Below are 26,290 nucleotides of genomic sequence, written 5' to 3' on the forward strand. Positions count from 1 at the left end.
GTTCCTGATGTCAGTTTGTAGGGCTCCTCTGGGACTGTCAGGGCAGCAGAAGTATGAGGTGGAGGCAGCTTCTGTCTAGGGGCCGTCCTTCGATGTTTGGATTTTTTGGTATCAGCTGCCTGCTCAGAGCCACAGGACCCTGAGCAGAAACATCGGCTGTTTTCCCTGGGAAAGAAAATTCACCAGTCCAGGTTCCTGATGTCAGTTTGTAGGGCTCCTCTGGAACTGTCAGGGCAGCAGAAGTAGGAGGTGGAGGCAGCTCCTGTATGGGACTTATCCTTCGATGTTCGGATTTTTTGCAATCAGCTGCCTGCTCAGAGCCACTGGGCCCTGAGCACAAATATCGGCTGTTTTCCCTGGGAAAGAAAACTCACCAGCCCTGGTTCCTGATGTCAGTTTGTAGGGCTTCTCGGGGACTGTCAGGGCAGCAATAATATAAGGTGGTGGCAGATTCTCTATAGGGCCCATCCTTCGATATTCAGATTTTTTGCAGTCAGCTCCCCGCTAAGGGGCACAGGGCCTTGGCAAAAACATTGGTTGTTTTCCCTGGGAAAGAAAACTCACCAGTCCCGGTTCCTGATGTCAGTTTGTAGGGCTCCTCTGGGACTCTGAGGGCAACACAATTATGAGGTGGGGGCAGCTCCGGTCTGGGATTTATCCTTCGATGTTCGGATTTTTGCAGTCAGCTGCCGGCTCAGAGCCACAGGGCCCTGAGCAGAAACATCGGCTTTGTTCCGTGGGAAAGAAAACTCACCAGCCCAGTTCCTGATGTCAGTTTGTAGGGCTCCCCTGGGACTGTCAGGGCAGCACAAGTATGAGGTGGGTGCAGCTTTTGTATAGGTCCCATCCTTCGATATTTGTATTTTTGCAATCAGCGGCCTGCTCAGGGCCACAGGACCGTGAGCAGTAACATCGGCTGTTTTCCCTGGAAAAGAAAACTCACCAGTCCAGGTTCCTGATGTCAGTTTGTAGGGCTCCTCTGGGACTGTCAGGGCAGCACAAGTATGAGGTGGAGGCAGCTTCTGTATGGGGCCCATCCATCGATATTCGGATTTTTTACAATCAGCTGGCTGCTCAGGGCCACAGGACCCTGACCAGAAACATCGGCTATTTTCCGTGGGAAAGCAAATTCACCAGCCCCGGTTCCTGATGTCAGTTTGTAGGGCTCCCCTGGGACTGTCAGAGCAGCACAAGTATGAGGTGGGGGCAGCATTTGTATAGGTCCCATCCTTCGATATTTGTATTTTTGCAATCAGCTGCCTGCTCAGGGCCACAGGAATCTGAGCAGAAACATCGTCTGTTTTCCCGTGGAACGAAATCTTACCAAGTCCAGGTTCCGGATGTCAGTTTGTGGGGATCGTCTAGGACTGTCAGGGCAGCACAAATATGAGGTGGAGGCAGCTTCTGTATTGGGCTCAGCCCTTGATATTTGGATTTTTTGCAATCAGCTGCCTGCTCAGGGCGACAGGACCCTGAGCATAAACATCGGCTGTTTTCCCTGGGAAAGAAAACTCACCGGTCCAGGTTCCTGATGTCAGATTGTAGGGCTCCCCTTGGACTGTCAAGGCAGCACAAGTATGAGGTGGAGGCAGCTCCTGTATGGGACTTATTCTTCTATGTTCGTATTTTTTGCAATCAGCTGCTGGCTCAGAGCCACAGGGCCCTGAGCAGGAACATCAGCTGTTTTCCCTGGGAAAGAAAACTCACCAGTCCAGGTTCCTGATGTCAGTTTGTAGGGCTCCTCTGGGACTGTCAGGGCAGCACAACTATGAGGTGGTGGCAGCTTCTGTTTGGGGCCCATCCTTCGATGTTCGGATTTTTTACAATCAGCTCTCTGCTCAGGGCCACAGGACTATGAGCACAAACATTGGCTGTTTTCCCTGGGATAGAAAACTCACCAGTCCAGGTTCCTGATGTCAGTTTGTAGGGCTCCTCTGGGACTGTCAGGGCAGCACAAATATGAGGTGGAGGCAGCTTCTGTATTGGGCTCAGCCCTCGATGTTTGGATTTTTTGCAATCAGCTGCCTGCTCAGGGCCACAGGACCCTGAGCAGAAACATCAGCTGTTTTCCCTGGGAAAGAAAACTCACCAGTCCAGGTTCCTGATGTCAGTTTGTAGGGCTCCCCTGGGACTGTCAGGGCAGCACAAGTATGAGGTGGGGACGGCTCCCGTCTGGGACTTATGCTTCGATGTTCGGATTTTTTGCAATCAGCTGCCGGCTCAGAGCCACAGGGCCCTGAGCAGAAACATCGGCTGTTTTCCCTGGGAAAGAAAACTCACGAGTCCAGCTTCCTGATGTCAGTTTGTAGGGTTCCTCTGGGACTGTCAGGGCAGCACAAGTATGAGGTGGAGGCAGCTCCTCTATGTGGCCCATCCTTCGATGTTCGGATTTTTTGCAATAGCTGCCTGCTCAGGGCCAAAGGATCCTGAGCATAAACATCGGCTGTTTTCCCTGGAAAAGAAAACTCACCAGTCCAGGTTCCTGATTTCAGTTTGTAGGGCTCCTCAGGGACTGTCACGGCAGCACGAGTATGAGGTGGAGGCAGCTCCTGTATGGGGCCCATCCTTCGATATTCGGATTTTTTGCAGTAAGCTGCCGGCTCAGACCCACAGGGCCCTGAGCAAAAACATCGGCTTTTTTCCCTGGGAAAGAAAACTCACCAGTCCAGGTTCCTGATGTCAGTTTGTAGGGCTCCTCTGGGAATGTCAGGGCAGCACAAGTATGAGGTGGAGGCAGCTTCTGTATGGGGCCCATCCTTCGATGTTCGGATTTTTTGCAATCACCTGCCTGCTCAGGGCCACAGGACCCTGAGCAGAAACATCGGCTATTTTCCCTGGGAAAGAAAACTTACCTAGTCCAGGTTCCCGATGTCAGTTTGTAGGGCTCCTCTGGGACTGTCAGGGCAGAACAAATATGAGGTGGGGGCAGCTCCGGTCTGGGACTTATCCTTCGTTGTTCGGATTTTTTGAAGTAAGCTTCCCGGTCAGGGTCACAGGGCCCTGTGCAAGAACATTGGTTGTTTTCCCTGGGAAAGAAAACTCACCAGTCCAGGTTCCTGATGTCAGCTTGTAGGGCTCCTCTGGGACTGTCAGGGCAGCACAGGTATGAGGTGGAGGCAGATTCTGTATGGGTACCATCCTTCGATGTTCGGATTTTTTGCAATCACCTGCCGGCTCAGGGCCACAGGGCCCTGAGCAAAAACATCGGCTGTTTTCCCTGGGAAAGAAAACTCACCCGCCCCGGTTCCTGCTTTTCCAGCGTGTCTCGCAGGGAGACAGCTTGCCGGCACAGTGCACGCATCCTGCCCTTCCCCAGAAACATGGATCTGCTGAACACTCCAAGACCACTACTCTTTCCTAGGCAAACTTCAAATTTCTGTAAGACGTCCGTGCTCTCTGTTTTCTGCTGCCCTGCTCGTTGTAGAAGAGTGCACAGCTCACCCTGGCATTCAGTGAACAGCGAAGTCAACTGCAAAAAACCAGCAGCCGCTCACTCCCAAACACAAGGCGCTGTCTATGTCCTTGCTTCCGGAGCAACTCAGCACAGCCCTTCTTTTCTGCAGCTGACATCGAGTTCTCTGTAACTCGAAAGCTCAGGGTACGAACAAGAATTCTCCAGATTCGTCTGCATCAGGACAAAGTCAAAACCCAGGAAAGTCGTCCTGGAGCACCTGCCAGAAGCATGCCAGCGGTGAACTGAAAGGGCAGGCAGCTGCAGCCACCGTCCACTAGCAGTGCCAAGGCTGCGCACACAAGCCGGTTTCGTTCTTCGCCTCTCAGAAGCCAAGCGCTCTCTCCGGCTGCCGGAGGCGAAGAAGCGGCTACTAGGTGCACCGCTGACGTGAACCGCACTTGTAGGCTGCAAAGCGCGGCTTCGGCAGAAAGACGCCGGCAACCTCCGCTTCCCTGCGGACAGCTGCGGCGAGCCGAAGTCTGCGTCTCTACCAGACTGCATCATGGCGAAAAGCTTTTCCAGCGTGTCTCGTAGGGAGAAAGCTTGCCAGCACAGTGCACGCATCCCGCCCTTGCCCAGAAACATGGATTTGCTGAACTCTGCAAAAACACTACTCTTTCCTAGGCAAGCTTCAAACTGCTGTCACACGTCCGTGCTCTCTGTTTTCTGCTGCCCTGCTCGTTGTAGAAGAGTGCACAGCTCACCCTGACATTCAGTGCACAGCGAAGTCAACTGCAAAAAACCAGCAGCTGCTCACTCCCAAACACAAGGCGCTGTCTATGTCCTTGCTTCCGGAGCAACTCAGCACAGCCCTTCTTTTCTGCAGCTGACATCGAGTTCTCTGCAACTCGGAAGCTCAGGGTACGAACAAGAATTCTCCAGATTCGTCTGCATCAGGACAAAGTCAAAACCCAGGAAAGTCGTCCTGGAACACCTGCCAGAAGCATGCCAGCGGTGAACTGAAAGGGCAGGCAGCTGCAGCCACTGTCCTCTAGCAGCGCCAAGGCTGCGCACACAAGCCGGTTTCGTTCTTCGCCTCTCAGAAGCCACCCGCTCTCACCGGCTGCCGGAGGCGAAGAAGCGGCTACTAGGTGCACCGCTGACGTGAACCGCACTTGTAGGCTGCAAAGCGCGGCTTCTGCAGAAAGACGCCGGCAACCTCCGCTTCCCTGCGGACAGCTGCGGAGAGCCGGAGTCTGCGTCTCTAGCGGACTGCATCATGGCGAAAAGCTGTTCCAGCGTGTCTCGCAGGGAGAAAGCTTGCCAGCACAGTGCACGTATCCCGCTCTTTTCAGAAACATGCATTTGCTGAACACTTCAAAAAACACTACTTTTTCCTAGGCAAGCTTCAAACTGCTGTCAGACGTCTGTGCTCTCTGTTTTCTGCTGCCCAGCTCGTTGCACTAGAGTGCACAGCCCACCCTGGCATTCAGTGCACAGTGAAGGCAATTGCAAAAAACCAGCAGCTGCTCACTGCTATACTCAAGGCGCTGTCTGTGTCCTTGCTTCCCGAGCAACTCAGCGCAGCCCGTCTATTCTGCAGCTGCCATCGTTTTCTCTGCATCTCCGAAGCTCAAGGCACGAACAGGGTTTGTTGGCTGCAGAAGAATTTTTAGGTTCACTTGTGGCAATGTTCCTTGGCATGGGTCTCCTCAGTGGATCTATCTGATATAAGCACCTTTTTGCCATAACTTGATTATCATAAGACATTGTTTTTAACTTTAATTTCCTTATTTTTTTATACCCTTTTGGTCAGAACACTTTTTTAAAGGCAAATGAGTATTTGTTAAACTTTTTTTTTTTAGATCATACAACACTTTAAACTTGATGGAAAATCTGAAACTCTTATACAGAACAGCAGGACTGCAAGGCAAAGGCACCTGTTTTCTTTTTATAGACATTGAGATCAAAGATGAGTCTTTCTTAGAATACTTGAACATTGTCATCAGGGGAGGTAAGATGGTCAATTTTCCGCTTTTTAAAATTCATAATTTTGAGGTAAAATAACATAATTTATTTGAATATTTTGTTATAAGTTGAAGAGTACACTTCCAAAAATTAGAACTCAAGTGCTTTTTGTCATTAGAGTAGTATTAAAAATGAATGCCTTCTACGAAATCTACAAAATCCTAGGTCAGACCAAGAGAAGCTATCTCAAGGGACATGAGAACAGCTTTTAAAAAAAAAAAAAACAACTGAGACTTGAGAAATATTACTGATGTTTGCAAAAGTTGTCTGTTAAATTTACTATTAGTATACGGTTCGTTTTTGTATGGTAAATTTATGTCCAGAATTGATGGGGTTTATTGATTTTATTTACTTTTTATTATTTCAGGGTTATGTTTCAGAGTAATTACTACTAGTTATTAGAATATAAAGATAAGGAAGGAAAGCTATTGGAGGGTGGCATTTAAAATTTACAGCAAGTTACATTTCAGTCTATTTAATGGAATAACTTCATGGAATAACTTAAAACTACTTGTTAAAGAAGCTGGGGGGGTACTAATAACTTCATTGTCTGAGATTTGTGTCCCTTCCTACAATAATATGTATTAAAAGAACCTCATGATGTATCCTCTATTTTGGATCATCTCAAGAAGCATGAAAAATCTTCCTTCTTCCCAAAGGTGTCAAACTTATTTGCATATGATGAAGTAGATGAGATCATTAGTGACCTCATTCCCTCCTTCAAAAAGGAGCATCCACAAAGACCTCCAACCAGTGAAGCTCTGTATGACTCTTTCATGGCCAGAGTCCATCAGAAGCTTCACGTAGTTCTTTGCTTTTCACCAGTAGGTGAAAAATTCTGAAATAGGGCCCTGAAGTTCCCTGCTCTCATTTCTGGATGCACTATAGATTGGTTCAGCTGATGGCCTAAGGATGCTCTGGTGGCAGGCATGTATAGGTTTTTTTCTTTGCAGACACATAATTTTCTTATCAGTGGTCATGTAGCTGTTTTAATTGTGTTGAATTTTAACAAAATAAATCCTTGATTCTAATATTTGATGTAGACATTTTCTTCTTTAAAGACTGTTTTATTAAGCTGTTGAAATATTTCTAACAGAGGAATGGTTTTGAACACAGTTTAAAAAAAATTCCCCATGAAGATGTCTTAAAAGTATTTGTAAAGAAGGCAAATAAACTAAAGAAAGAGATTATTTATGAATATGTCTGTGATAGGGCATACAGAGGAATGCTGTGGTTACCCAGTCCTTGGTAGGTAGCAGCTAGGTTCAGCGTGAAAAAGCAGTTGCACACTTTGGCGATGAAGAATGGCAGATCCTTGGCTGTACTTTTTACTGACAAGTGTGGAGTAATATTCAGAATCTGACTGTGAAGCGTAAAGAAGACTGAGTTTTCAGGAGCTGGGTGAAAGCTAAGATACTTCATGCTGACTTGTTTTATAGTGACTTGTTTATAAGCTAAGATGTTTTTGTAAATATTTACTAACATTTAGGCTTTCTTTCTTTCCTAAGTGTTTGAACACTTCCTGTCCTCATTTGATATGGACTGCACTGCTGATACAAAGATGGAAATTGTGCAGTGTATGGGCTCATTCCAGGATGGAGTGGCAGAAAAATGTTCTGATTACTTTCAAAGATACAGACGTTCTACACATGTGACTCCCAAATCCTACCTGATTTTTATTCAGGGATATAAAACCACATACAAAGAAAAGCATGCTGAAATGCAAATATTATCAAACAGGTAGACTACTCAGGTTACTTCTGTTTTTCTGTAGTTTTCTTCCCCAGGTAGCATATTCTGATAAGTTTCATTTCGATGCATGGCTTGTCTCCTCACACAGAAAAAAAAAAAAAAAAAAAAAAAAAAAAAAAAAAGTAAAGTATTTTTAATTCCTAAAATTATGTGAAGTTGTAACTTATTCAAATATTGTAGTTGCTCTAGTCATATAAGATAAAGACTACATATATTTGGGGGGGCAGGGGAGAAGAGTAGTGATGCATGAAAAATAGAGGTAGAGGGACTAGGAGGTGAATATAAATGATACCCATATGTTTCTAAAGAGTAAAAGAAGGCATCTACATGTAATTTTATATTATATTGATAATAGCATTTAATTTGTCAGGTGGCAAATTTTGTTTCCTAAGTGGACACTTGTAACCGCCTGTTATGAATATGTAAGGAATGTCCTAAGTGGTTTTGTGAGCACAGAGCCTTACTTAGACTCCTGAGCTTTTTAATCGTGCATTATTAAGGTGGTTTTGATATACTTATTTCTATTTTCAGATGTTTTATTAAAGTAATGATATCTATTTGCTGATATATCTTCATGTCAGGAGCACCCAGCTGTAATGTAAAATTAGCAATCAGTGCATCAGTTGGTATTACCCTTAAGAAAAACTGCCTTTTCAGTTTTGAAAGATTATCAAAAAGAACTAGAAACCTTAAAGAAAGGCTTAAACTTGTTTATTTGGCTTTGAAACATTCTTTGTCTTCAAAGTCAAATTGAGTTTGAAACCTGTAGTTATGTTAGGGGTGAAGACTTGTACAACAGAAGGGTGTTGCCCTGTTTTCTACCTTCAGATTTACCAAGTTAGTTCACGGAGTCCAATTTCTTCCACTTAAACTTATTTGCACTGTCTGAATTTGTCAGCAGTTACACTTTGTCTGTTCTCCTGTATTTGTTCAGCTGTCCAAGTACTGCATAGCCTTCACAACAGCAGTCTCTCTAGAGGCCTTGTAAGCTGTCTGAAAGGTCCCGGGTGAAGAATTTCTGATTAAAAAAAAGCACTGTTGAAGGGGCATTTTAATGCTGAATCAGAGAGGTCTTATCTCAATACTATTTATCATTTCCTCTCTTTTGTTTGGTCTTGGTTTCTTTTCAGTTTCCATTTCAAATAAGAAATATTGATTGGTTATAATTTTCAGAATTTCGGTGATCAGAAAATGCTTTCTGCTGTATGGAACTCAGTTCTTTGATTATTGGCTCAAGAGGGACAGTGAGTAACATTTCTAGAATAACACATAGGATTTTTATGCAATGATAAAGGCATACTGTTTGATCAGAGGCAGGTAAAATTTCAAGCCACAAATTTTATTAATGTACTTTATTGTCCACTTTATTGATTCTGAAGATATCAGAAATGTAAAATTCCTGTCCAAGTTTTATTTTTGGTGTAAAACATAACTTGCAATTGTTCATTCTGATCAATATGATTTATTCTATAGATGGAAAGCAGAGTGTAAATTACATAGTGAATGAGATGCTTTTTATTTTGCTTTTTAACTTCAGAATAAATACTGGTCTGGAAAAATTGAAAGAGGCCTCTGAGTCAGTGGCTGCTCTAAGCAGAGAACTGGAGGTAAAAGAAAAGGAACTTCAAATTGACAATGGAAAAGCTGACATGGTATGTACAGCCTTCAAAGTGTATTGTTGTGTCGGAACTCAAAATGTCCCTCAGACATTTTTAGAGGTTCCAGGCCTTGGTCAGAAGCATTTTAGACCCTGGCAAGCAGCAGAAAACAGCTGTGATCTTGAGTTTGAACCATGGAATGAATTACCAACTTTGAAGGTGGAATAAGCGGTCACAGAGAGTTAGATGGTATAGTAAAAGTAGTCACAAATTAGAAGGTAAAATTTTTTAGTATTGTACAGGGGGGTTTTAACACCTGTACAGGGGGGTTTTACTTTGTACAGGGGGGTCAGGAGTTCTAAGATGGAGGAAAGTGGGCCTGATCCTTTTCTTCCTCCTTCTTCTTCCTTACCTCCATGTTCTTGGTGATGTTGGCATTTTTCTATTGGTTTAGGCTGGGGACACACTGTTCAACGTAGATGATAGATATTGGCACATTATTGTAAATTTAGTACACGTAATTTCTGGTATATAATGTTTGTACCATCCCACTGAAGAGCAGAGCCCCGCACACTGCCCTGCAGGACAGAGCTGCGGCAGGGCAGCAGAACTTGTTACAGATAAGCAAAAATAAACAACCTTGAAAACAGCACAGACGAACTATGGCTTCTTCTTTGGCAACGGGGCAGAAAGACAGAGACTTTCTACAATCTCGGAATCACCAATACCCACAGATTCCGACATTGTTGTTTGATTTTTTTTTTCCTTCTTTTATTTATTCTATTTTGAAAAGATGAATCAATTAAAATGAAGTTAATTGTTGGAAAGAAAGGATCTTGGAGAAAATGATGTTATTTGAGTTTTCTGAAATTGGAGAGATATGATTTTACAACAAAAACTTTTAACTACGGCATGTGGGTTTTCTTACATTCTAGGTATTTGAAAGAAGTTCCCGTAAAAACACAGGCTGGTGAGAATGTGAAGGGTGATGTTCAGAAAGTGAAAGACAAAGCCCAAGCTATTGTAGACAGTATCACAGTTGACAAAGCCATTGCTGAAGAGAAGCTGGAAGCTGCCAAACCTGCTTTGGAAGAGGCAGAAGCAGCCTTACAGGTTAGTACTTGGACCATGTATAACATTTCCACTAAGAAGGTGGATGTCAGAAATACAAAATTGCAGGTGCACTGCATAACTCTTCACTTGATAGAAAATAAATATATGGATTTTGAGGCTTTTTAGGCTCAGTTTTGTTTTTCTTTTTTCACATGAGTACCAACCCCAAAATAGTCCCTTTTCAGAGAAGGGCAAGTTTTAACTTTCTTTGAAACTGTAATTGAATATAGCATGTGCCACAGGTTAGACTAGTAACTGAAAATTGATACTATCATTAAACAGCATGTGTGTAATGAGTAAAGTGCTGTCCATGTAAAATCAGTTGTAATTCCATCCAAATCCAAACCTTCTATTTTAAGTTTTCACAAAGAAATTGCATTTTCAATAGGTTTTCTGCTCTACTATTTTCTGTCTTTAAAAAAAAATATTTTCTTAGGGGTTGTAGCATTATCAAGACTTAATTTCCTTCACCATACTTTTCTTGTACAGCTTTTTAAATAGAATTTCCATATATTTAAGATAAAAAAATTAATATTTGTTGATCTTGCATAATATTTATCTTTGTCTGCTCAGCTGACTTTATAGGAGGATGTGCCTCAAGACATTTTACCGTGAGTAGTACTAGTGGAATCTGAAATACACCTGTTAGACGCTAGCAAGGAGCTCACATCTCAAGAAATGGAAAAGTATGAAGATGGTAGCAAGGAGCTCACATCTCAAGAAATGGAAAAGTATGAAGTAAAAACCTGAAGGACAGACAAATCTCAAAGGGTTTTATGTAGATTTGCTGGAAATTATACCTTTCCATTTGAGAGGCTTGTTGTGATGGTTAAAGAATGGCATGATTAGCTTTAAAATCTAGTGTAGAAGAATTTTTATGGCTCTTCTGAATGTAAGACTTCATTTTGAGTGAGAGATGTTTAATAGCCTCTAACTGCCATGATGCTTAAAGGGTAGAGTGCAAAAGTCTAAATGAAGGTGGATGACCTGACAGCTGGAGAAGGTGTGTATCATAGGACCTTGATATGTAGCCACAGGAAAAAGGTTAAAGAGCTAGCAACAACAAAACAGCAAACCTGGTAGTGGGCAAGCATTCTGACAAGTGAAAAATAAGCAATGTGAATTAGTCAGCATCTGCAGTATAAAAAGGGTACCAGTATGCTGGGTCTGGACCTGTATCTTATTAAAGGTTACTTTCTGCTTTTGACTAAAATGGCTGAACCAAAACAATACTGCTCTTCTAGAAATGCAGGGTGCTAATAATTGAAAACCTGAGTTCAAGAAAAAGTGAAGCTGGCATTATTGTAAAACTTCTCAATGGGAAAAAGTATTTGGGCTTAATCTTAAAATTTTTGACTTTTCTATAATAAATTGCTTTGCTTATGTCTAAAGGGGGAAGGCAAACTGTCATAAAAAGCAATCTAGCAGAATGTGTCTATGTATTCTCAGCATGCATTTATTCATTCATTCATTCATTCATTCATTCATTCATTCATTCATTCACTCCTTTAAGCAAGAATCTTCTCTGTATGGGTCTGCACTTTTCAAAAATGAATCTCATAATCATTATGGATTTGCAAATTTGAGCTAGGGATTCCTATAGCAGAATTCTGGTTGCAGAGTAAGTAAATGCCTATTAAAATATTTGGTAAATAGAAAGGTCATTACCCAGATGAAAAAAAAGTGATTAGCTATTTTACTCAATTTTTTAGCATCTTTTAAGAATGATAAATGCTACATTAAGAGAAAGGTAGGTACCTTATAAGCATTTCTAAACATATAGTGAGATTAGTTTTTTAAAGTTTGAGTAAGAATTGTCAGAGTTCAGTAAAACTTTGTAGCACTTTGCCCTGTAATAAATATAGCACATTAAATGCAGAACTATAGACAAATAAATAAATGAATAAAATTTAAATGTAACTAACAATTTTGGCACGATTTGTATTTAAGCAAAAAAAAAAAAAAAAAAAAAAAAAGGCTGAGCTGAATTTCCTAACTGTCACAAAGAAACACTCGGCAAAGTTTTCACACAGATATCTGGAAAATCTCTGATGAATTATTTCGTGCACAGTGACCCAACAAGCAGCAAAATATTGAAGGGAAACAAAGGGCTGGGAGAGGGAAGGCGATCTGGATGGTCTGCAGTGTAATTAAAATCTGCCTCTGTGGATTCCCAGTGAGGCATGTGCTAGGCTAGAAGCAAGATGTCATGACACTGACAGGAATCTGTTGCTTACTGTTTGTGCTGTCGTGTACTTGGACTTATTAAGCTGCCTGTAAATAAGCAAAACAACTGCTCAGAGTTGTGTGTGTAGCGGGACAGGTCTGCCCATCAGCTGTTCCCATTGTTCAGTGGTTTTATTGCTTTGTATGTGGTGCAGTAAACACTGCTGCTCAAATTGAGTCTTCTCCAAGGAGACATCTTCAGCAGACTTTTCTGTGTTTTCTGATTCATGATGTAGAGTTACGAGTTACAGTGTTATACTTGCACCCTAGGCTTATTTAGCCTTACTTGTTAGGGCCTAGGTTTTAATACCTTATTATAATATATTTTTCTACGGCTTCCTTCTATGCCAGGAATATTCCTGGTAAGATGTACTAGGAGATACAAACATATAGATATACCAGGCCTTCTCACTGGTTTCCTTAATTTACCTTCATTTGCTGGATGTCAACAAAAAGTATTTTCTTTCTAGATACAGTTTCTGGTCAATATGTTCACATTTAAAAAACAAGTAAAATTTCAAGATATTTCTGATTTGCTCTTTTTTATTGTCAAAACAGCTCATGGTAATTTTGAGCTTTAAGGTGTGGAGATGCTGTGCTGAGGTTTCCTAGGAGTTGATAGGAGTAAGTAGTGAAAATCTGATTGGGGGAGGTCCTTCTAGCTTAATGCTTTTTAGAGGTAAAAATAGCATATATATTTTTTTTTCTCCCATTGCTTAAGTTCACCATTAAGTTGGTGAACTTATGCCCCATGTTTTATTAACTAAACAGTAACTGCTTTGCCCTTTGTTTCAATTCCTAGACAATAAAACCTGCAGATATTGCCACAGTGGGCACACTTGGTCAATCTCCTCACCTCATCATGTGTATTATGGTCTGCGTGCTGCTGCTCTTCCTGCGTAAAGTTAACCACGTGAAAATTGATCAGGAAAAACGCTGTACTGTCCCATTGTGGCAAGAGTTGCTGAAGCTGATGACAACAGGGAACTTCTTACAGAGTGTACAGGTGCTTGTGCAACCTTTTCCTTATTTTTTAAGGGACAATGTTTTCCCTGGTGCTCGTAGGAGAACAAATGTGCAAGGGAAATCACACAATAGATCTGAAATGATAAGGACTTAAGAATAAATATGTCAGGATGAAATAAACTTTAATCCTTCTTAAAAAGTCATGTTATAAATCAACTATAAATCAACTATAATTTTTACTAAGTAAGGCAATACATTTGTTTTAGGTGACAAATGACTCAAAGCTTGAAGCATTTGGTTTTGATAGGCATTACTTATTTGCTTTATTAAAGCTGATAAAAACCATATTTTTTTTCTGGTTTAACTTTTCATTAATTTTCAACATTTCAACATTTGGAAAAGCATAGATGGTTATTAGGATGAACACAACCACAATCCCAGCTTTTAAAATTTGGGATTTTTTTGGTTCACAGGATTTGTCTAGGGAAATGGAAAGACTAACTAACTGGTAAACAAATCCTTTTTCATAACTAAAACAAATAATATTATGATTTATCTATTTGGAATAAATGGTATATCTCCCTGCTCCACTGAGTGTTATCATCCCTGATTTCTGCATTTTGAGTTTACTTAATTTGTCACTGGTCTAGTAGGAGGCTTGAGCAGCTTTGTATGGTTGGTAGGGGCATGGATGTTACCTATGAAGTATTCACATTGCATCTACTTGTAAAGATTTTTAATTTTCTAAAGGACTTCAACGATTAATTTCACTCATGCTTAATTAAACCTATTTGTGCTTCAGGGAACAGCTCTTTTTCAAGTTTGGGAGTGGGTTTCATTATACATTGTAAATAAATTTGAAAGAGAAAATTGAGAGCTTTTCAGGAGGAAAAAGGAAAAAGATGCTTTTTCAAGAAAAGAGTAAAAATAAATTCTTTAAAAATTAAACACATTCCAGTAATTAGACAAGGTAATTTAAGGGTAAGATAGATGGCTTTTGACCTTTGAAAGGATTGTCTTGCAGAATGTATGTTTTTGAACTAGAATTTAGTGCTTCATTTTCTTTTTGAAGATTGTTAAAACTTATTCTGTATTAAGCAAAACAAAATTTCTAGCAGGACCAGTGATATTTTGAAACAATTATTAGCTGTGTAACAGGAATAGTGAATTGAGATAGCGAAGGTCATAAGTGAAAGTAAACCTTTTTCCATTTCGTAAAGTGGAATGACTTTAATAAAGGTCTCAAAGATACATGTGACAAATAATTTCATATTAGTTATTTGTAAGAAATACTTGTGATCTTTCTAGTGTTCTATATATTCTGAAATGCATGTATATATAATTGACACTTGCTGCACATGTTTTGTATCTTGCGCTTTCAGAAATTTTTTTCAGCAATTTCAGAAAGACACAATTACTGAAGAAGTGATAGAACTTTTGAGCCCTTATTTTGAAATGGTGGACTACAACATTGAGACAGCCAAGAGAGTATGTGGAAATGTTGCTGGCCTTTGCTCGTGGACGAAAGCTGTGGCAGTATTTTTTTCCATCAACAAAGAAGTATTGCCTTTGAAGGTACGTCTGTTTGTCAGTCAAAGACACCCTCTGATCCTCATCCTCGCTTGTTTGCGCTTGAGGATTTAATCTGTGGGAAACTTCATCTGCCTTATTTATGGTGGTTATCTGTCTCGAAATTTATTACCTTGAACACTGTACTTCTACAATAAAATATATTTCAAATATACTTCCTCTTGTACATTTGAGTTGTCAAAATTACGAAAGAGATGGTGTGGTTTTATCCCTCCGGACCCCTACTGGATGGGGTTAAAGCATCTGTCATCTAGGTAAATACACTACTGCAAATACTCTACATTAATTTTGAATTAAGTAGAAAAAAGCCTTGAGATTTGGTTCTTTTAATGTTCCAGATCTCAGTTCATAAGAAGATTGTACAGATGCTCTTCATCAGTGTTTTGTAGAGAAAAAAAAACTGGGCCTAAGTAGTTAGAATGAAAGTCAGGAAGAAAATGGTCAAACATGTTTAACAGAGAATAGCTTGTATTATACAGGGAATGACTGAGAAGGGAGCAAGAATTGTATTTCAGCCTGGCATATTAGTTGGACAAATCAAATAGACTTCTCTTTTGCAAGCCATGTCAGACTAACTTTTGTGTCACATGAAGAATGACTGGCATTCCCAGAAGTATTTTTAATTATTTTTTTTTCTAATTGACATTAAGGCAACTGTTCAAGTACAGCTGTCCGAAATAAGAATTTAGTTTGTTGTAAAATTCAAATAAAATGTTTTGCTGAGTTGACATCTCTACTGAAGAGTTTGATTTGGAAATGTAGTACAGGAAAACCTTTCTGATGTGGTATAGCAAATACTTTGAAATTCTCTGTGTATTACTACATATCTGTGGTTTTGCTCTCTGTCGGCTAATTTAGCAATTCAAGAGAAACGCCTAACCAGTGCTATGCTGGATCTGCAGAAAGCTCAAGAAGAACTGGGAGCCAAGCAAGAAGAATTAGATATTGTGCAGGCAGAGTATGTAAATGCAATGAGAGAAAAACAGGTGAACTGGCCTTCACAAAAAAGAAGTTTCTATCCTTGCTTTAAAGAACACTTAGTGTGTTCTTTCAATTTTACTATTATTCCTTGTTGATGGACAGCAGATTAGAGACAGATAGTATTTGAATACTGCCTCTTTGCTTTCTACCTCTCTCCTTTGCCTCTGATCCTCCCCTCTCTTCCCTCCCACCCCTCAAAAACTATTTCATTTGTATTCTTTATTCAGTGCCTACTACTGTAACTTCCAATTCCATGTATACTATATGTGTATAATATATTTGAAATTCTGAGTAGAATTTCCCAGAGTGAATAAGTATCAAGAATTTTATATGCTATTCAACAACTGCACCAAAATAAAAATTAAGAACAGGAATATTAAAAAGAAATACTGAATCATGTTTCTGGGAGATGTTGAGAGTTTGTCCTGATATATTTTTTCCATCTCACATTCCCTCCTCTGCATGGTGATAGAGATATTTAAGAATACATTTCTAACCTGTTGTTTATCCACTGGTTTAATGAGATGTAGCGATTTTTCTGGCCTATCAGACTTACTACTGTAAACAATTTCTCTTGGTGCATGGTTTTCTCTAGACTCTGCTGGAAGATGCTGAACGTTGCCGACACAAAATGCAAACTGCCTCAAGTCTTATAAGTGGTTTAGCAGGTGAAAAAGAGAAGGTGGACAGAACAGAGTAAAGAATTTGCCATGCAAACCAAGACATTAGTTGGTAAGTTTTTATCCAAAACTTGGAACTTGGAAGCAAGTTGTTGGAATAATAGGGAGTAGTGAAACTGAAAACATTTGAAATGTCCAACTTTTCCTTTGTATGTTAGATCCCTGTCTCAAAAACAAGGGTAATTGTTTTAATTCCCTTGCTAAAGTCCTGTTAGGTGAAAAATAAATATAAGGCTAAAGTTCATATTTAAAAAGAAAAGATGAATGTGGAGGCATATATTTGGGACACTAAAATTTTAACTTGACTGATATTTGTAGGTAATAGTCCAAAGAGAGTGAGAGCCAATAAAATGTGTATAACTGAGAATATATATCGAGGTGAGGAAGCCTGATACTCAGGCACTGACATTTATAGGTAGAAATCAATATTTTTACCTGCAGTTACTAATGTTCATAAGAATTTGCTTCTTAGAAGGTCATGATTAGGTTTTTAAATTTGTACTTGTAAACTAAAGTACTTTGTGATAAATAATTGGTTCATTACTTAGATCAATCAATTAAATTTATCTCATCATTTACTGTGGGCTGAACTTTCTTCTTTACTTTTTACCTGGAAAGGCTACAAAAAGCAGCCTTGTTGTATGGGTTGTATTATAGTAACTAAATTGTGTTTTATTTGCGACTATAATATAGATATGTGTATTAACTTATTAAAAATCTGGGATACCTTCCCTACATATTCATCCTATTTCTTTTATAAATAACTTGAAAGTGTCCAAAAAACACTAGCTCAGTATAAAAGTATGATATCTTCTCCAGTTTAAATTTTGTGTTCTTATTTCAGAGGTAAAAAAACCCCCTCAAACTATGGTGTCATGAAATTTAGGGGGAAAATTTTGAAACGGAACAAAAGATTAAAAGTTGTCCCACTTGACACCTCCATAATTATGTCTCTGACAGTTTTTATTACCAGGACTCATCATTGTAATTGATTTACAGTAATTTCATTGAATCAGTACTTATAAGGGGTTCCACCCTGCCCCCCCCATAACTCCCCCAACACACACCCCCCCCCAATTGTTTAAGCCTGTTCCTATGAATGCACGAGGAAATGATGGAACTAAAAGTCCTCTCTGCCATATCCTGCTTGTGCAGGATCTGGTGTTTGGAACAGCATTACGTGTGTGTTGAATTGACCTTAACAAGCTGCCAGATGCTGATCTCTTGATTCCTACAATTGCATAGGAAGAACAAAGTAAATGTGGCCTCTGTCGAAATGTACCACTGTCATGCAATGCACCCAGCCTTAGAAAAAAGATTGATTTGCCTTCTTTATGGGTCAAAGTGTGTTTTTCAGTTACCAGCCAAAACATAGCAACACTAGCAACTAGTGAAGGAAACAGCTTGTTCATTAATAGAATTAGCAAAGTTGTAATGCTTTGGTTTGTTTTGGGTTTTTTTCCTCCTTTTTCTCTTTGAGGTGGTATACTCTTGGCTACAGCTTTTCTGTCCTATTCTGGTCCTTTTAACCAAGAGTTCCACAGTCTGCTGTTAAATGACTGGCAAAAGGAAATGAAAAGCCAAAAAATTCCTTTCCATAACAACTTGAACCTCATAGAAATGTTGACTGATGCTCCAACTATCCGTGAATGGAACCTGCAAGGATTGTCAAATGACGACTTATCCATACAGAATGGAATCATTGTCACTAAAACATCTCGTTATCCTTTGTTAATTGATCCACAAACACAGGGTAAAATTTGGATTAAAAATAAGGAAGGCAGAAATGACCTTCAGGTAATAGAAATGCTTGTGCTTTCAAAATCCCTAAAAGCTTACAAGCATTACAATTCAGTGATTCCCCTAATGCTTAGGAAATTATATTTATACAAAAAGCTTGGCTTGAATATAAAGAATATCTCAGATATATTTTATTGGATTTGAGATTTGATTAGATGTGGAAGTGTATCCTTTAACATCAGTGACTCCATGGTTTAATGAATTTATTTTAATGGAACACAAACTTTGGAAAATAGGCTGGATGGGCACTGTCTGGTAATAAACATGTTTTCAGAATAATGTAAGTGTTAGGAAAAAACACCAACTAGTTGAATTAATACAATTCCATGTAAGGGTTTATAAATGAAGAATCATTTATAAATGTTATAGCAAGATTTTTTTTTTGTCTTTTAATCAGAAATTATGTTAATTTTTGTTGTTTTAGTATGGATGTCAGCTGCTAAATGCTCTGCAAATATACAGGGAAGATGTAGTGCTACAATGTACAGTCTGAGGCAAGATACACAAATTCAATTCAAACAAGAAAATAGGAGGAAGAATGTTCTTACTTGCTGCAATTATAATTACATCAATAAACCAGCTTTTTTTTTTTTTTTTTTTTTTTAAACCCAAAACCCTGAAATCCATAAAAGTAGCTTGAGGTGTGATAATAGAGTGGCTCTGTGAATATAACTACCACTTTCATGGTGATTGTTATCTAGGTGTAGAAACCTTTAATGGTTGCTTAGTTATTATAAAAATTATTATTAGTTTGTTTACAACTTTATTAGCATCTAAGCTGAATGTGCTTTTTGAACATGTTGAAAATCTCAGTTATACTGGGGACTATTTAAAGCAAAGACTATTTAAGGTTCTGTTCCATGTAAACCACTCCTTTTCAAGGGTGAAAAAAACCACAGAAAAATACTTATCTTGGAATTGACCCTGGTGCAGTTTGACTCGGAGATGTTATCCAAAATAAAATTGAAGGTGCTAAAAGGTTCCTGTGAATTTTTGCTGTGAAATTCTTGAGTAATTGTACTCATAGGGTAACAAAATTGGAAGTGCGGCTTTGCTTCTATCTTTGCAGCTGAAAAATAGAACTTTGCATTCCATGAGATCTGGCAATAGGATATGCTGATGTTCCCTTTCCTTGAGCTCACAATGTTTGCATTAATACTAGTCTACTCACAGGATCATTGCTTTTGGCAGTACTTTAAAGAAAATGAAATAATATATAAATATGAAACTAAGAAAAAGATTGGCATAAGGTATTGCATCTATGTTTTTAGATCACTTCTTTGAATCATAAGTATTTTAGAAACCACTTAGAAGACAGCCTTTCTTTGGGAAGACCTCTTTTAGTAGAAGATATTGGAGAAGAGCTGGACCCAGCACTTGAAAAGAAACATCATTAAAACAGGTTCAGCCAACAAGGTAAAAATAAAACAAATGAGCAAACATATGTAAATTCCCCTTTCCACCCTTCCCCTCCCCAAAACTTCTCCTTAGCAAAATAACTCCTAATAAATATAGGACTATAAAAATTAAACTCATTTAAATTTCATCAATGCTAACGAAAGAAGATAAAAGGTAGGGTTTAAGTTCACAAATGGTAATATATTTAATGCATAGAGTTCCTTATTCCTTTGCTTATGACATTTTTTAGAAGTTGAAATAATGTTTGAATGGGCCATTTAAGGTGGTCCTGGACTGTTCTTAACAAAGTTTTTGCATCAGATGTATGATTTAAAACTGGATTTTTATGCCTTTAAGCAGAAAAATGTAACCTTTTTTTCCTATATGCAGTATCTGAAAATGTGTGTATTGGCTCTTTATATTTCAAGACTTTTTTTTAACCTTTTTTAACATAAGGTAAAAGTTGTTGATAAGGAAGTGGATGTTATGAATGGCTTCAGACTTTACATTACTACAAAACTGCCAAATCCTTGTTACTCTCCTGAAATTAGTGCTCAAACCTCCATCATTGACTTTACTGTAACCATGAAAGGTCTTGAAAATCAACTCTTAGGCAGAGTCATTCTCACAGAGAAACAGGTAAAATAATTTGTTGTATCTCTTTTCCTGTCTGTAGTTCTTATATTTACCTGTAGAATATTTTACTTTAATTTATTACTCTCTATACCAATATTGCAAGGTAACTTTCTGGCTCTCTCTATTGTGATTATTCTTGATATAACCTATTTGTAATGGTTTAAAAAGTGTCACAGAAGCAATTGACTCGTTCATGTGGAAGTTTCTCTGTCTCTTTATTGTTGCAACTGTGCTGTATTAACCTTACTTTTCCTGCCTCAATGAGTTATTACCTCATGAGAATGGCCTGTGAAAAGCAAAGGGGCCCGAAATCAAAACTGATGTTCTGTCTACAAGCCCTGGAGCTCATGGCAACATAACCTAATGCAAAGAATTCAGACTTAGTTATTTCTTTGCTCAAGGGAAAATGGGCCACCTACTGACATACCTTTTGACATTGCAGATATATTAGTTGAGGAAATCCAGGTTCAAGATGCCAGTCCCAATTAATATGCCACACGGAGTTCTGGAGGGAGGTTGGTTGGTACCTTTTAAACTATGGAACAGCTAATCCCTGTAGGTATAAGGTCAGGCAATGTTCACATTATAGGAAACACTATGCAGCTATGACTCTGTATTTACTAAGATTTTGGCAATAGTTTCAGTCAACCTTCACTAGAGAGGAAGGACAGGAATATCTTTGTTTCCTTTCGTGGCATCTGTTGAGGTTCTCCCATCATTCCAATACCTCCCTCTGCCCCGCCAGTGCAAGATTTTTCTTGTTAATAGACTCAGTCATCTTGTTCATGTTGAGTAGTTGCATTTCATTCCCAAACAGTGCATGGATCTCGTGAGAAAAATCACACTCAATCTGTTAAGTCTGTTTTTTTATCAGACAGCTTCATTGCACCATCAGCTCCCCTTCAACCACTGATAGCTTGTCAACCCACTATGTAAAGAAATTATCACTGTCTATGTAAAACACTCTGTGATGTGTATAGTCACAAAGCCTTATGCCAGACTTCACTTCTTGGGCCTTGAAGTATAGTACATTCCTTCAGGAGACAGTTTATTAAATTCCTCCAGTCATTGCTGTTGCTGTGTGCTTGCTTGGAGGAAACAGGAAAGGGAGGAGCTAGACTTTTCTCAGAGGAGCCAAGAAGTAGATGGAGAACTAAGACTCATGTTGGAACATGGAGAATTCTGATTAGATATGAGGGAAAATATAATTACATCAAGAGTGGTCATGCCCAGGAGTAGATTAACCAAGGACTTTGTGGGATTTCTGTTTTGGGAAGGGTTCAAGATTCACCTGGACATTGCACTGAGCAACTGAGCTGTTTAGGTCCGAGAAGGGGTTGAACTAGTTAATTTCTGTAGGTGCCTTCCAAATTAAAATTATTCTGCTGTTCAATGGCCTCTTTGTCACTAAGAGGGAATGTCTAATAAATGGACATAGGGTGCTCTCTCTCTCTACCAACTTCTCAGAGTGTTATGCTCACTACTGCTTTGTTTGAAACTCCCGGGGATATTTCCTCTAGATAAATGACAAGTGGACAACTTGACAGGCAGGGGAACTTCTACAGAATATACTTAACCATGTTGCAGTTTTCTTGGTCTCTCTTTATACACCTTGTGGTTCAAGGTTTCCTGAGAAGTCAATTTGAATACATCACATCCAAACACTTTCCTGTGATGTCTAATGATGCATCTTTGGGAATTTGGGGGTTTCCCTCTTTGGTGTCTGGATTCTTACTACCTTTTGTAGCCTTTGGTAGGAGAGTGGTGGAACTATTTTACTGTGAGAAAGTTTGCCAAATGATTTGAGCAGTATGGCTGCTTGGTGATATCCAGTGTTACAATGTATGGGCAGAACTTCTGTCCCAGAAAGAGAAGAGATTATTTATTTGAAATCAGAGTTCTTCAAGATTTTGATGCACATTTCTATCATTCTTCCTATTCTACCATCTTTTATATGGTTGTGGTCTTAGAATGAATTTCTTTCCTTCCTTTTCCAGCAAGGAAAAGGAGCATGGTATTTAAAATTTCTGCAAAGTCAGGCTCTCTGTAGTCTGCTATGTCCATTAAAAGAATCTTTGTCACATATATCTCACAGAATTAATTGTTTACTGATAGGAACACTAGTACTGATTTCTTCTTTTCCACCAGAATGTAAGCCAATTGCAAGATACAAGTGAAGCATAAGGATAAGCATACAGCTGGTAGATCTGTATAAATTTGATTCTCCTTTATTTCCTGGAGTAATAGGATTTGAGAGATTTGATATATGTCTGCAGGTATGATAGCTTATGATATTTAAATGATATCATTATTTTGATACATTGGCTGTTATGTAATTTGACAAAAAGCTTGTTTTTTTAGTGTCATGGGTAAGTCAGATTAGTAGTGCAGTTATAATATGCAATAACTTTATGGTTTTTTGAATTTTCACATTCATATATCACGATTTTTGCTGCAAAAAGGCTTGAGTTTTGTAAGGAACGGTTGATGCAAATTCTTTTACTTGTGAATTATTTTGTGAGAGGATGACATAAGCTATGTAGCAGCCCTCATATTTTATGAATATTAACAATAAATAGCATTATTTGGTACAATTGGCAAAATGTCGTCTGCTTGTGAAATTAACTCCATAAAACAGGATCTGAAATAGTCTCTTTGGTGCAAGTTCCTTGAATTTATGTACATGATAACTTGGTTTATTTTTTCTGCATTCTTGGTGTTATGACTGGAAATTTTTGAAGCTATGAAGAAAGCTTTCAACTGTTTACACTTTTTCATCTGCAAAAAGCATTTTAAGAGCTTAATAGATGAGCTTAAGAGCTTTTTAGTAAGGTTTTCATCTAGGGTTACATCACTTTAGCTTGGTGAGCTGTCTCCACCTTGTTTCCCAGGCTCTTGTGAGGAGAATTTCTTTCTGTTTTTATGAAGCATTGAATTCTAAAGTATGTTTAAATTTTTGAACTGAATCAGCAAAACATGAAGTTTAATTTGGCGCAGTATGTTAATTATTATATTTAATTGGATGATAACTGCCTTTTAATGCAATTTAGAAGTTCTCACTTCATCAAGCTTGCATGAAAAGAATGTTTCATGAAACTGTTACCTGCTTTTCTTCAGCTCCATGAAGCAGCAGTTGATTGAAATGCAGATAACTGTAGTTTTCTTGTCTATTTTCATCAGTTTTTTGTCAGATCTTTTGAATAAGTAAGCACATCCTCTAAGTTATGTTGTATTTGCATTATTCTAAAATGATTGTCCCACTAAATATTTTCTACCTGGTGATGATTATGATGTTTCAATATGCCAAGAAAAAAACTCTAAATCTGATAATAAAAGATAATTTTTCTGAATTTCCTTTTTAAGGTAAAGGAGCATTCTTTAAAATAAATGAATGTTTATATTAGGGATGTAGGAGGAGAATGTAGGTTAAGAAGACCAAAAGTTTAGAATGTGGAAAAAGAATTTAAAAAAAACAATTTCAAAAGTTGTAATAGTTTTTCAAAGCTGCATGAAGAAAGACTACTCAAATGGGGGAGTAAAACCTTTCCTGAAGCCTTGCTAAGGGCTCAGGTCCATAATGTCTCTAGTGCTATATGAGAGGTTATGTGTTTCTTAGTGCTGTCCTTATTCCTTTGGAATATTAGCAGCCGGTAAACAACATGGAAATGGACTTGGTAATGATGGAGTGAACCCGGAACTTCCAAGTTCAGAGAGACATTGTTAAAATTATTCACCAGACCTTTGTAAATTTGGTGAAGTACTTATCTAGACAGCAAATATTTTTACCAACTGGCTCACTTACTGTTCATTTGTAAGGTTCATATTAACCTTCTCCTATGAAAAACTCTTAACCCGTCCTCTCTCTTTTCTTTCTTTTTACTTCACTGTACTGAAACATTTAGTTATATTTCAGTAGAGGATTTTTATCTCTGATGGACTAATTTATATGAAGTCTTTAAAAGTTAATTTTAAGAATGAACGGAACAGATTGTTATAGCTGAAAAATATTTTTCTAGGGATTTCACATAGCTGTTTTTTAACATAAAACTCTTGGTTAACAGTTATTAATCTTCTATATTTGGGCACTGGAAAAGAATCTAGGTACATAAACCACCCAGATTGTATTACTAAATGTATAAAATAAAGAATTCTAGTGATGTAACTCAAGTTCTACATATTTCTTGATTAATGAAGCATTTTAGTGAGAGACTGAAATTATCCCTGTCTGATGGAGGAGTATTGGCACTTCTTGAAATATATGATGCTTGATTTGATGACTAAGCATGGCCATTGAGTCTGTTTTCCATATGGCAATTGTACAGGAAGGCATAAATGAGGATAAGATTACATGTAGAGGAATAAAATCCTATGTCTGGAATGGTGTTTGCATTTGTCTTTTCTGAAACAGAAAGAGAAGACAACCCATTCTGAACTTGTTATTCTTTTAGGGCATGATACAAGCATCTTCCATAATATTTTTAGAAATTATTTGTTAATGCCTGCTTATGTAGCAGGTTCAGATCCTGGCAATAGATATTATGTCAGAAATACCACTGGAATTATTTCCCCAAAATAATTCAGCTAGTTTTGACCTATGCTGTTTTAGAAGGATCAGTATTTTTTAAGCTAAATATTTGGATTTTTTCTTTTCTTTTTGATTGCTCGTCTGTTTCCCAAATATTACCATGTAATCCAATAGGAATTGGAGAAAGAAAGAACTGATCTTATTGAAGATGTGATTATGAACAAAAGGAGAATTAAAAACCTAGAAGATAACCTTTTATTTCAACTTACAAGCACTAAGAGTTCTCTGGCAGATGATGAGACTCTACTAATTGCATTGAGTAACACTAAGAAGACTGCTGAAGAAATAACACAGAAACTGCAAGCTTCTGCTGAAACTGAAGTACAGATCAATTCAACCCACGAAGAGTACAGACCTGGTGAGTGAAGGTAGTCATAGAAGACAAATAGCTAGACCAAATATTTAAAACACCAATACTTAGAGTAGGAGAAATGGTAGGATGAGATCAGGAAGACCAAAAATTGGAGGGAGAGATCTGTGTTTTCTTGTAAGTAATATGTATCCAGGAGATGTCATATTGAGCTGTAACAGAGAAAATAGTCAATGTTATGCCTCATGTGGAATTTATAAAATTGAGTGAATTGTTCTCTTTGTAGACTTCTCATTGCTCTATAAACAAGCACATCATTAGGGTGTTTAGGTAAATATATGTTTGAGTTCAACATGTTGACATTCTTTTACAGAGCTTGTATAACATTAAGTACTCTCTATATCTGTTCTGATGAATGCTTCACCATTTATCCTTTGGTTGTTATAGTCAACAAATTTCATTAGTCTTTTGACTTTTAACTGACAGGTGAAAAAATGTGAAAAAAAACCAGGGAAAACAGGGAAAAATAGCTCTCTGTAATTGTCTGTATTCTATGAAATGTGTAAGATGATACAGCTAGTGTACCAGAAACATTGCAGCTATTGTAAAACCTATGTGTTTAAAACTGTATGACTCCTGAAAAGAAGTTAAATCAGTGCTGGGTAAGTTCAATCAATATGGCTATTTCTTCTATATGAATCTTGTAAAAGTTTATAAAAAGAAATTTGTTTGGATACTTAAACAGTATTTTAAACAGCCATATTTTTTATGTGTTCTGCTGCTGATCTGAACATTGCGGATCTCCAGATATGCTCGTATTTGAAAACTGGACTTTACATAATTTGCATTAATTACAGAAAAGAATTTTTCCCCCTGATGTATACATGAGGATTAAATGAATGATTTTATTATTTTTCTGGCAGTAAAGAATAGAGAAACTCAAGGATCTTCAGTTATCATTAGTGTGAAGATCATTGTATGTGTTTTGGAGAGTTAAAGTTTTCTGCTCTACATTTCTACTTTGAACAAATTTTTCTTTCCTGCTCTTCAGTTGCAACACGAGGTAGCATCTTGTACTTCCTTATCACTGAGATGAGCATGGTCAATGTCATGTATCAGACATCACTTCGACAGTTTTTGGGGCTTTTTGACCGCTCCTTAGCCAGGTAATTTAGCTAACAATAAGTATAATTTGTATTTACCCATTCCTGGCGGTGCCTGTAGTACAGTAAA

The 26,290-nt window shown here is 38.3% G+C and overlaps 2 long non-coding RNA genes across 2 annotated transcripts; both read left to right on the forward strand.

Moving 5' to 3' along the window:
• The first annotated feature begins 2,267 nt into the window (after positions 1-2,267).
• LOC121469738 (uncharacterized) lies at positions 2,268-11,852 on the forward strand. The gene is made up of 4 exons (XR_012055139.1): positions 2,268-5,408; positions 6,931-7,162; positions 8,712-8,826; positions 9,708-11,852. It is a non-coding gene; the product is annotated as an uncharacterized lncRNA (long non-coding RNA).
• A 72-nt stretch (positions 11,853-11,924) lies between these two features.
• Positions 11,925-26,225, forward strand: LOC140680253 (uncharacterized). The gene is made up of 6 exons (XR_012054759.1): positions 11,925-13,117; positions 14,460-16,380; positions 19,400-19,544; positions 19,983-20,165; positions 24,862-25,105; positions 26,109-26,225. It is a non-coding gene; the product is annotated as an uncharacterized lncRNA (long non-coding RNA).
• The last annotated feature ends 65 nt before the right edge of the window (positions 26,226-26,290 follow it).

Source organism: Taeniopygia guttata, chromosome 3 (genome assembly GCF_048771995.1).
Source record: "Taeniopygia guttata chromosome 3, bTaeGut7.mat, whole genome shotgun sequence".
Lineage (NCBI taxonomy): Eukaryota > Metazoa > Chordata > Aves > Passeriformes > Estrildidae > Taeniopygia > Taeniopygia guttata.